We start from the raw sequence: 13,255 nt of genomic DNA, 5'->3' as shown, positions 1-13,255 counted from the left end.
GTCGTTACCGCTTCCAATGATTTACCACCTATGGCATAATCGTACTGGAATGGATTTCTGCCCCTATGTATGCGCATTATATTACATTTATCTACGTTTAGGGAAAGCTGCCAGCTGTCGCACCATTCATTAATCCTCTGCAGGTCTTCCTGGAGTACGTACGAGTCTTCTGATGTTGCTACTTTCTTGTAGACAACCGTGTCATCTGCAAATAGCCTCACGGAGCTACCGATGTTGTCAACTAAGTCATTTATGTATATTGTAAACAATAAAGGTCCTATCACGCTTCCTTGCGGTACTCCCGAAATTACCTCTACATCTGCAGATTTTGAACCGTTAAGAATGACATGTTGTGTTCTTTCTTCTAGGAAATCCTGAATCCAATCACAAACCTGGTCCGATATTCCGTAAGCTCGTATTTTTTTCACTAAACGTAAGTGCGGAACCGTATCAAATGCCTTCCTGAAGTCCAGGAATACGGCATCAATCTGCTCGCCAGTGTCTACGGCACTGTGAATTTCTTGGACAAATAGGGCGAGCTGAGTTTCACATGATCTCTGTTTGCGGAATCCATGTTGGTTATGATGAAGGAGATTTGTATTATCTAAGAACGTCATAATACGAGAACATAAAACATGTTCCATTATTCTACAACAGATTGACGTAAGCGAAATAGGCCTATAATTATTCGCATCTGATTTATGACTCTTCTTGAAAATGGGAACGACCTGCGCTTTCTTCCAGTCGCTAGGTACTTTACGTTCTTCCAGAGATCTACGATAAATTGCTGATAGAAAGGGGGCAAGTTCTTTAGCATAATCACTGTAGAATCTTACGGGTATCTCGTCTGGTCCGGATGCTTTTCCGCTACTAAGTGATAGCAGTTGTTTTTCAATTCCGATATCGTTTATTTCAATATTTTCCATTTTGGCGTCCGTGCGACGGCTGAAGTCAGGGACCGTGTTACGATTTTCCGCAGTGAAACAGTTTCGGAACACCGAATTCAGTATTTCTGCCTTTCTTCGGTCGTCCTCTGTTTCGGTGCCATCGTGGTCAACGAGTGACTGAATAGGGGATTTAGATCCGCTTACCGATTTTACATATGACCAAAACTTTTTAGGGTTCTTGTTTAGATTGTTTGCCAATGTTTTATGTTCGAATTCGTTGAATGCTTCTCTCATTGCTCTCTTTACGCTCTTTTTCGCTTCGTTCAGCTTTTCCTTATCAGCTATGATTCGACTACTCTTAAACCTATGATGAAGCTTTCTTTGTTTCCGTAGTACCTTTCGTACATGATTGTTATACCACGGTGGATCATTCCCCTCGCTTTGGACCTTAGTCGGTACGAACTTATCTAAGGCGTACTGGACGATGTTTCTGAATTTTTTCCATTTTTGTTCCACATCCTCTTCCTCAGAAATGAACGTTTGATGGTGGTCACTCAGATATTCTGCGATTTGTGCCCTATCACTCTTGTTAAGCAAATATATTTTCCTTCCTTTCTTGGCATTTCTTATTACACTTGTAGTCATTGATGCAACCACTGACTTATGATCACTGATACCCTCTTCTACATTCACGGAGTCGAAAAGTTCCGGTCTATTTGTTGCTATGAGGTCTAAAACGTTAGCTTCACGAGTTGGTTCTCTAACTATCTGCTCGAAGTAATTCTCGGACAAGGCAGTCAGGATAATGTCACAAGAGTCTCTGTCCCTGGCTCCAGTTCTGATTGTGTGACTATCCCATTCTATACCTGGTAGATTGAAGTCTCCCCCTATTACAATAGTATGATCACGAAACTTCTTCACGACGTTCTGCAGGTTCTCTCTGAGGCGCTCAACTACTACGGTTGCTGATGCAGGTGGTCTATAGAAGCATCCAACTATCATATCTGACCCACCTTTGATACTTAACTTAACCCAGATTATTTCACATTCGCATTCGCTAATAACTTCACTGGATATTATTGAATTCTTTACTGCTATAAATACTCCTCCACCATTGGCGTTTATCCTATCCTTGCGGTATATATTCCATTCTGTGTCTAGGATTTCGTTACTGTTCACTTCCGGTTTTAACCAACTTTCCGTTCCTAATACTATATGCGCACTATTTCCTTCAATAAGCGATACTAATTCAGGAACCTTGCCCTGGATACTCCTGCAGTTTACCAATATTACGTTAACTTTTCCTGTTTTTGGTCTCTGAGGACGGACGTTCTTTATCAACGATGCTGATGTTCTCTCTGGTAAGCCGTCAGGTATTTTATCGTTTCGCCCAAGGGGGGGTCCCTCTAACCTAAAAAACCCCCGTGTGCACGCCACACGTACTCTGCTACCCTAGTAGCTGCTTCCGGTGTGTAGTGCACGCCTGACCTGTCTAGGGGGGCCCTACAGTTCTCCACCCAATAACGGAGGTCGATGAATTTGCAACCATTATAGTCGCAGAGTCGTCTGAGCCTCTGGTTTAGACCCTCCACACGGCTCCAAACCAGAGGAACGCGATCGACTCTGGGCACTATGCTGCAGATATTAAGCTCAGCTTGCACTCCGCGTGCGATGCTGGTTGTCTTCACCAAATCAGCCAGCCGCCGGAAGGAACCAAGGATGGCCTCAGAACCCAAGCGGCAGGCGTCATTCGTTCCGACATGTGCTACTATCTGCAGCCGGTCACACCCAGTGCGTTCAATAGCTGCCGGAAGGGCCTCCTCCACATTACGGACGAGACCCCCCGGCAAGCACACCGAGTGCACACTGGCATTCTTCCCCGACCTACCCGCTATTTTCCTGAGGGGCTCCATAACCCGCCTAACGTTGGAGCTCCCTATAACTAATAGGCCCGCCCTCTGTGACTGTCGGGACCTTGCCGGAGAATCGGCCTCTGGCCCAACAGGCGAGGCATCCTGTGGTGGCTCGGAAACGATGTCATCACCACTAGGAAGCACCCCGTACCTGTTGGAAAGGGGTAAGGCAGCTGCCACGCGGCCAGATCCCACCTTCGCCTTTCGGCCAGGCACGCGCGAGCCCACCACTGTCCGCCATTCACCCTGGAGTGATGGCTGACCGGTAAGATGCTCACTGCCGGAAGACGCAGCGACATCAGGGGTTCCATGTGATTCCAAGGCCACCGAAGTAGGCATAGGTCTCACCACAGTTGCCCCAACGCCACTACGAGCCGACGCCTGCGCCTCGAGCTCGATGAGCCTAACAGACAAAGCCTCCACCTGCCCCCGAAGAGTGGCCAATTCTCATTGCGTCCGCTCACAACAACCACAGTCCCTACACATGACTATGTTTACCCTACTCTATACGGTGACAAATCCCCAAGATAATCTTCTGATGAGCTACTCTGATAATCAAGAAACACTCACTGAAATACGAGACGCGAAAACTGCGCTAGGTTTTCCCAGAAAAACTATTTAAAAGCTAAGCGCAGCAAATAAGTACAAAATAAATTTCTCTCCTAACGATCAAGAACTGTTAGTTTCTATGCAGAGCAGATAAACACAAATAGAATCCCTTCCTTAGTGGAAGGTCGTAAACAAAATGCAAAATAAACGCTTTATACAAACAGTACTCGCTGCTGCTGGTGCTCTCGCTCTGGCTGTCACAAGACATCCTCTCTACTTCGACCATCCTCAGTTATTTTGCTCCCCAAATAGCAAAACTCGTCTACTACTTTAAGTATCTCATTTCTTAATCTGATTCCCTCAGCATCATCTGATATAATTCGACTACAATCTATTATCCTCGTTTTGCTTTTGTTGATGTTCATCGTATATCCGCCTTTCAAGACACTGCCCATTCCATTAAACTGCTCTTACAGGTCCTTTGCAGTATTACAGTGACGTCGGCAAACCTCAATTCCTCTCCAAATATTTCTTTTGATTCCTTTACTGCTTGCTCAACATAGAGATTGAGTAACATCGGGGATACGCTACAACCCTGTCTCACTCCCTTCTCAACCACTACTTCCCTTTCATGCCCCTCGACTCTTATAACTGCCATCTGATTTCTGCACAAATTGAAAACAGCCTTTCGCTCCCCGTATTTCACCCCTGCCACATTCAAAATTTACAAGAGATTATTCCAAGCCGGCCGGAGTGGCCGAGTGGTTCTAGGTGCTATAAGCAAAATATACAAACTGAGTAGTCCATGTGGAAGATAAGCAACTTCAAGGACAGTGTCAGCTTAGGAGCGCCGTGGTCTCGTGGTTAGAGTGAGCAGCTGCGGAACGAAAGGTGCTAGGTTCAAGTCTTCCCTCGAGCGAAAATTTTAATTTTTTATTTTCAGACCATTATGTGACGCACATGCCGTCACCAGATATGCAACTTCAAGGACAGCGTCAGCTTAGGAGCGCCGTGGTCTCGTGGTTAGAGTGAGCAGCTGCGGAACGCATAGGTGCTTGGTTCAAGTCTTCCCTCGAGCGAAAATTTTAATTTTTTATTTTCAGACCATTATGTGACGCACATGCCGTCACCAGTGTCGTATAGAATATATCAGACGTGTTTTCCTGTGGAGGAATCGGTTGACCTATGACCTTGCGATCAAATGTTATCGGGTCCCATTGGAGAGGCACGTCCTTTCGTCTACTAATCGCACGGTTTTGCGGTACGGTCGCAAAACATAGACACTAAACTTATTACAGTGAACAGAGACGTCAATGAACGAACGGACAGATCATAACTTTGCGGGAAAAAAGGAAGTAAACTTTACACTCGAGGGAAGACTTGAACCAAGGACCTCTCGTTCTGCAGCTGCTCACGCTAACCACGGGACCACGGCGCTCCTGAGCTGACACTGTCCTTGAAGTTGCTTATCTTCCGCATGGACTACTCAGTTTGTATATTTTGCTTATTTTTTTCATAGTTCCACACATCTTCTTCCTGTTTTCTCGATTGATCTGTGTTCAGTTTTTCAAGGCCTATCCACTGTGCCAACTTATAACTAAATCTGAGGGGGTTGCGATGGGGAGGTTCCCTTGTGAGGAATCCACGCTGATCTTCCCCGATGTCGGCTTCTACCAGTCTATCTACTGCTTACTAGATCATTTAAATAAACTTCGATATGTAGTGGGTTTGTAACACTCCCATGTGGCGCGCGCTAAGTTATGTTTACGTCTGGAAACCTCTCTGCGTTCAGGACGACATGCGATGTCCTGTTTGCTAGAAACTCTTCAACCAGTCGCACAGTTGGTACGATATTCCTTACGCTCGTATTATGTTCATTAGGCGGCAGTGTAGAACTGTATCGAATACCTTCCGAAGACAAGGTACACAGCATGTACCTGGACGCGTGCATATATTGCTTTCTGGGTCTCCTGTGCGAACAGAGCGAATAGAGTTTCACAATACAGTTGCTCCCTCTACCCACGTAGATTTTCGGCCTCCCGAAATGTAGTAATACGCGAGCAGAAAGCATGTTCCAAAATTCACCAGACCGACGTCACAGATATAGGCCTCAATTTTGTGAGCCTGTTCGCCGGTCCTTCTTGGAAACGGAAATGACCTGTGCTTTTTTCCTACCATGAGGAACGATTCACTGAGACTGACGGTACACTGTTGCTAGAAGAGGGCCAAGTTCTTACGTGTACTCTGTGTGGAATCGCACCGGTATCCCGTCAGATCCAGTGACGTTTCCTATCTTGAGCGATTTCAGCTGCTTTTCTGTCCCATGATCACTTATTTCTATATCGTTTATGCGACGATTTAAAAGAAGCACTGCAGTGTATTCTTCCTCTGTGAAAAAGTTTTGTAAAAAGATGTATAGTATTTCGCCCTTTTCTGTGTCGTCCTCCGTTTCACTGCCATTATGGTCACAGGGCGTCGGACAGATGGCTTCGAATCGTTTACTGATTTAACGTAAGAATAAAACTTCAGGGGTTTTCTGTCAAGTCGGTAGACAGAATTTTACTTTAGAATTCGTTTTTGGGGTTCACGCATGACTCTCCTTACATAATTTTCGCTTCGTTTAACTTTGTCTGTGAGGGTTCGACTACGTTTAAATATGCAGTGAAGCGCTCTTTGCTTTCATTGCAGTTTTCTAACTTGAGTATTGAACCACAGCAGATCTTTTCCGTACCTCACAATTTTGCTTGACACATACCTATCTAAAGTATATTGTGCAATGGTCTGAGATTTGCAGATGAAATTTTCGTACTGATTGCTCAGCTAAGCTGAAATCTGTTCTTGTCGCTTTTCATATGCAAAAGATGTTACTGTCTTTCTTTGTATTCCTATTTACAGCCGTATTCAGTGATTCTGTAACCGATTTGTGGTCACTGATTCCCTAATCGACGGTAACTGAGTCGAAAAGTAGGTATGTATAAGATGTGGTCTTCACGAGTCGGTTCTGTGATCAACTGCTCAAGGAAATTTTCGGATAAATCACTTAGAACAATTTCACATGATTCTCTGTCCCTACTATCGGTCGCAATCACTTGAGTCTACCAGTCTATAGCTGGCAAGTTTTTTTCCACCCAATTTATTTGCTTTCGAGCCGAACACATTAAGCTATCTAAATAATATTGTCAATTATGACGATGCGAAGTCAAGGACAACACAACATCCAGTACACAAGCAGGTAAGTTGAAATATCCACCTAGAAATATGATCAGGAAATTAACACGAAATATTTTTCCAAGTTTGCCCTCAACTGTCCCGCCTCTACTGCTGCTGAGGCAGGGTAAAAGCATCCGATGATCATGATTGATGCGCTTTTAATACTTCTCTTCACCCTAATAATTTCGCGTTCAGAATGTGCACTAATCTCATTAGACGATATAGTATTTTTTGTGGCTATAAAGACTCCTCCATCACCATCTTTCAACCTATCTTTGCGATGTACATTCCATTCGAAATTAGAGTTTCGTTGCTATATATTTACTTCTTGTTTTAGCCACCTTCCTGTCCCTAGTTCTATGCGGGCATTGTTACCGTTTGTAAGGGAGATTAGCTCAAAAAATGGTTCAAATGGCTCTGAGCACTATGGGACTTAACATCTTAGGTCATCAGTCCCCTAGAACTTAGAACTACTTAAACCTAACTAACCTAAGGACATCACACACATCCATGCCCGAGGCAGGATTCGAACCTGCGGCCGTAGCAGTCCCGCGGTTCCGGACTGCAGCGGCTAGAACCGCACGACCACCGCGGCCGGCGGAGATTAGCTCTGCTACTTTTATTTACATAGACGCTCCTGCAGTTACCTAATGCTATATTAATATTTTCTTTCTCCGATCTGCTGTGACGAATGCTCCTCTGTCTGACTCAGACTCCTATCCTAAAAAACCATGTGTGCACGCCAAACGTTCTCCGCCACTCTATAGTCAGTTCCTGTATGTTGTGAAAGCCTGACGAAGGAGAAAACTACAATTCTCTGCCCGATAGCGGAGGTCGAGAAATTTGCATCCGATACCGTCGCAGAATCGTCTGAGCATCTGATTTGGAAGACACAGTGGTTTACCGAGCATAATTATGGATATAGTAGGTACTCAGGATTTTAGAACCGTACACTGACCAATGACGTCACTAACTGTCGAGGGCTGATTTACACGTAATGTGTACTGTAGTCGAGTTTGACCAGAGAGTCGCTTGTTTAAAGAACATACGTTGGTGTCTTTTGAATGAGATTTCTTCTGCGCGTACCCAACTGCCTGAAGTAATTTGCCGTTTAAGTGCTGTGACGTAGCTTTATCAAGAGGCTGATACGTTGACTATCAATCGTTCCCTAACAGCAGCTTCATACATACACAGATAACTGCAGAAGATCCACAGATTCGTGTTTCCTTCACTGTCTCCATTATTTTTACGGCAAGCAGCAATGTCCACGAAGAGACTTCTTTATTTTACAGATTTCGTGCGAGCTGAAATCGGGCTTTGTCCATCACGGCAGAGGACAGAAATGTATAATGTCAGAAGTTCCCCTGAAGCTTTTGTCTTGCGCATTCCCAATGTTTCCTTTGTACATCTTCCCGTGCCGACAAGGCAGGTACGCGGTTTCCCGACGGCGACTGGCATCCGGCAGCCAATGCCTTTGTTGTGTGCCGCCATTTTAACGCGCGGAGGTCGCTCGCTTCTTGTAGGCGTGGATAGGGGCAGAGACGGGGAAGTCGCCAGGCTGCCAGCGGTTCCCCCACCCACTGCGACTTCCGACCGGCGGCGGAGAGTGCCGAAAGGCGGCGGGGACAGCCGAGATCATGTCGGGAGTATTTTTCCACTGACCAACGACCGCCATAAATCACAAAGTGCAAACGACTTCTTTCTTCCATTCTGTATACTGCAGTAAGCAAATAAACAACAAAATATGCTTTCCATGTCTGATATGTATACAGCTCAGTCATAAAGCTTTAACGGAGCTCGAAAACGATCTATGGATAACGCATTACCTGTAGTTATAGACGCTGGATTCGTGTTCGTAGTTTTGAGATCTTCATACTGCTACGGACGTGTAGACTTTTGTGTACGTTGACTACAAATGCGATAAAGTTAGGTTAGGCTTTCCCATTAGTGTTACTGATATCGACTGAAACCACAAGTTTTCTGTAACAAGTCACAATTTATTTTATTTGTATTAGCCGTTTCAGAGGTTCAAACCTGCATCATAAGGTGAATTTCTACATCTACATCACGCTCCGCAAACCACCTAATGGACTGTGGCGGGGGGTTCTTCCGATAACAGTAACTGATACCTCGCCCCCCTTCACTTGCGAAAGGCACGTGGGAAGAATGATTGTCGGTAAGCCTCTGTATTGGCTCAAGTTTCTCCAATTTTCTGGGCGTGGTCATTACACAAGAAGTATTTAGCAGGAAGTAATATTTTGTCCGACTCTTACTGGAAGGTGCTCTCTCGAAATTTCTTTATAAACCTCTCCTTGAGCGCAACGCTTCTCTTGTAACGTCTGCCAATATAGTTTGTTGAGCATCTCGACGACCTCACATCGACTTATGCGTCGCTCTTTGTTTGATCTCTCTCTCTCTCTCTCTCTCTCTCTCCCTCTCTCTCTCTCTCTCTCTCTCCCCTATGTCTGAGCCGGCCGGGGTGGCCGAGCGGTTCTAGGCGCTTCAGCCCGGAACCGCGCGACTGCTACGGTCGCAGGTTCGAATCCTGCCTCGGGCATGGATGGGTGTGATGTCCTTAGGTTAGTTAGGTTTAAGTAGTTCTAAGTTCTAGGGGACTGATGACCTCCCATAGTGCTCGGAGCCATCTCCTACGTCTGTCCTACCTGGTAAGGATCCCATTCTGATGAACATTACAAAAGAATCTTTTGAACAAGCACCTTATAAGCCAACTTCCTTCATGGATGAGTTAGATTTCCGTACAGTTCTTCCTATGAATCTCAGTCTGGCATCTACTTCTCCTACAATCAATTTGTTTTATGTGGTCATCCTACTTAAGGTCGCTCTGAATAGTTACCAGTATCCTAGATATTTCACCGTAGATACTATTTCCAGCAGTTCCTCATCAACAAGTAAGAAATCGGGGTTCAATTCCCGGTCCGGCACAAATTTTCATTGTCGTCGTTCCACTGTACGGCTGATGGTTGTCCATATTCGCACTGGCGAATACATTTCATGTGATAGCGTAGTTGTGCTCTAGGTGGCTTTCTTTCCATATGTATGTGCATTATGTTAAATTTATTTACGTTGAGTGTCGACTGCCGTAGCCTGCACCATTCATCAGTGCTCCGTTGGTCATTCTCCAAATCTATATCTTCTGGCGTAGCTACTTTTTATAGACAAATGTATTATCTGCGAACAGCTTTAAAGAGCTTCTGACGCTTTCTATTAGATTATGTATACGCTTTATAAACAGTAACAGTCCTATCACACTTCGCTGTTGTACTTCGGATATTACCTTTATATCTGTCAATTTTTTTCCCGTCAAGAGCGACGTCCAGAGCTCTGTCTCTAAGAAAGTCTTGAATCTAGTCACAAACCGGGTCAAATACTCAATGAGGTCGTATATTTTTCCACTAAACGGCAGTGCGGGACGGTGTCAAATGCCTTCCTGAAGTGAAGGAACGCGCCATCAATCTGAGCGCCGTTTTCTATAGCTACATTATTTTACGTAGGTTAAGAGACTGACATGTAAGTGGAGTGTGTACGATTTTGGAGTAACCTGTGGAACTGTGTAGTACTGTAGCAGAATACGAAAACAAAACATTATGTTAATATGTGGCTCGTAAATTTGTGGAGGTCTTCGATTTCCGAGTTGAATAAAAATAGAAATGTATAAGTAACAGTACCTCCAGTGGTCACAGGCTGATTTTTCTACCGTTACATCACTCGTTCTGAGTAAATACTGACGTGAACAAAGGCAAGCTCTAGAGTCTAATAAGTGCTAAGAACATAGAAACATATAAAGTAATAATGTTGGCAGCAGTGGCAAAAACAAACTCAAAAACCTATTTTGGAGAAAGACCTTGTAGATGCTTTGTGAAGGCCTCTGTCTGTGTGGATGAACACAATTATAGATGTAATGTCTCCTATTCTCACAGATACTTTTCTGTCTTGTTTACATAACGTAATTCGTTGCATAGTCTGCATTTAAGTTAAAAAATGATTCAAATGGCTCTGAGCACTATGGGAGTTAACTTCAGAGGTTATTAGTCCCCTAGAACTTAGAACTACTTAAACCTAACTAACCTAAGGACATCACACACATCCATGCCCGAGGCAGGACTCGAACCTGCGACCGTAGCGGTCGCGCGGTTCCAGAACTGTAGCGCCTAGAACCGCTCGGCCACCCCGGCCGGCCATTTAAGTTAGCAATGATGGCGTATCAGAAACATTAAGTGTAAAGAACATAAAAAATAATTATGTCGGCGCAATATTTATATAAAAATTTCAGCAGCTTTTTACTTCCCCATTGGTAGTGTGTGTGTGTGTGTGTGTGTGTGTGTGTGTGTGTTTTAAAGGAGTGAGAGGGAGTTTTGATTATGACAGAATTTTTATTTCTGTAAATGCGAATTTCGGGAAGGTTCCGTAAACAGGACCAAATCTGATTTATTTTCTTATCCCAAATCGGTACGAGTTTCTACTCACTTTTAATTAACCAATGTTCATGGTACTGTAAATTTTCATTTGCCTACTTCTTAAGCTTCATATGAATGCTTTTCGTCTGAAAAAAGGTCTTAAAATGCAATCGCTTTATCATACAGTTCTTTCTCTACACAGAAATGATTAAGCACGGATTTAAAAAAAATCTATAGCTTCAGCGTAAGTCACATTATTGAAAATATAGTTCACGTTCTAATCGGTAAACTCTAAATGAACCTAAGCTATTTGCACTGTTTTATTTACAAAAATCATGAAAAAATGAACATACTTCTTTAAAGTCGTGCTAACTGTACTAGGAATACTGTACAGTTCCTCAACAGAGATCTCCACCGATGCCTACACTCTTCGTAGATGTATATGTCAGCGAGATCACGCTATATTGGACCACCTTAGTGACTGGTCTCAGGACATCCTAAGAAGACAGAACTCACCATCTCGTTCTCAGCGTGCCGAAATCATGCGATGTAAACATATTTTTGTGAGTACCTTCTGGTTGTGTTAAAGGGAGATATATACAGGGTCACCTCGAAACGCAGACCTTTACAGCGAGCAGCTGGATAAAGTAAATCAATTTTTAGTTGAAAAGTGGTCAGTGAGTCCCAACAGAAAAGGCGCTATATGCAATGCAATAAAGCAAGAGTGCACTGCACAAGACGAATCCTAGAAGAAATTAATGAATTGGAGTGGGAGGTACTATAATACTTTAATACAGATGTACGTATTTAAAAGTTTTTCCCTTATATAGCCTACGATAAATGTAGTATTTCGATTTCCTTGTAAGCCTTAAAACATATTTGTATGTTTATTAATCTGTGTAAACAATAATGTAAATAACAGTAATATATATTGGGTCGATGCTGGTTTAGGGAAATATTAGGACAATGTTTGCGACATGTACACTACGTGATCAAAAGTATCCGGACACCTGAATGAAAATTACTTACAAGTTCGTGGCGCACTCCATCGGTAATGCTGGAATTCCATATGGTATTGGCCCACCCTTAGCCTTCAACAGTGTGAAACAAGAAGGTGCTTAAACCATCAATGTAGGCCTGTGCTGTGATAGTGCCAAGCACGAATTTTACTGTTGTCCTACACACGCTGGCAGATGACGTTCGCCGCGCATTCGCCATACCCACAACCTGCCATCGGATCGCCACATTGTGCACCGTGATTCGTTACTCCACACAACGTTTTTCCACTGTTCAGTCTTCTAATGTTTACGCTCCTTACACCAAGCGAGGCGTCATTTGGCATTTACCGGCGTGATTGTGGCTCACGAGCAGCCGCTCGACCATGAAATCCAAGTTTTCTCTGCTCCCGCCTATCATAGTACTTGCAGTGGATTCTGATGCAGTTTGGAATTCCTGTGTGATGGTCTGCATATATGGCTGCGTATTACACATTACGACTCGCTTCAACCGTCGGCGGTCTCTGTCAGTCAACAAACGAGGTCGGCCTGTACGTTTTGTGCTGTACGTGTCCCTTCACGTTTCCACTTCACTATCACATTGAAAGCAGTGGGTCTAGGGATGTTTAGGAGTGTAGAAATCTCAAGTATAGATGTATGACACAAGTGACACCCAATCATCTGACAACGTTGGAAGTCCGTGAGATCCGTGGAGCGCCCCATTCGGCTCTATCACGATGTCTAAAGACTACTGAGGTCGCTGATATGGAGTACCCGGCAATAGGTGGCAACACAATGCACCTTATATGAAAAACATATGTTTTTGATGGTGTCCGGATACTTTTGATCACATAGTGTATCTAAGAGTGAATACCCACAGTGTAGCGGCGTCTGGGTGTGAGTGGTGTGACGTCAGAACGCGCGCTGCCCAAGCTGCAGACTCTGATGTCTTGCGACGCGCTAATTGCGTGCTAATTCAACGTCAGGAGAAGTTTTAATTACTGACACGATGCCAACTGACGAGCGTGGACGGATGAAAAGACGTCTCCACTCATATCAAGCTCCTGCTCCACCAATGGCCATTCCTAACTAAATCTGTGCTCGCAAATTTTGTCTGGAGCTACTGCAGCAATGTCGACGACGGCTACGGCTTCATCTCTTCCACAACGAACGACTGTAAGACTGTTACACGTAGTTCACGTTTTTTAGAACTGTAACGGCATTGCCCAGTTGTATTGGTGAACTTTAAGTTTTAATAGTAATTGCTGCACAAACTTAGAAGCTTT

Source organism: Schistocerca nitens, chromosome 2 (assembly GCF_023898315.1).
Source record: "Schistocerca nitens isolate TAMUIC-IGC-003100 chromosome 2, iqSchNite1.1, whole genome shotgun sequence".
Lineage (NCBI taxonomy): Eukaryota > Metazoa > Arthropoda > Insecta > Orthoptera > Acrididae > Schistocerca > Schistocerca nitens.
This window is presented reverse-complemented; position numbering follows the sequence as displayed.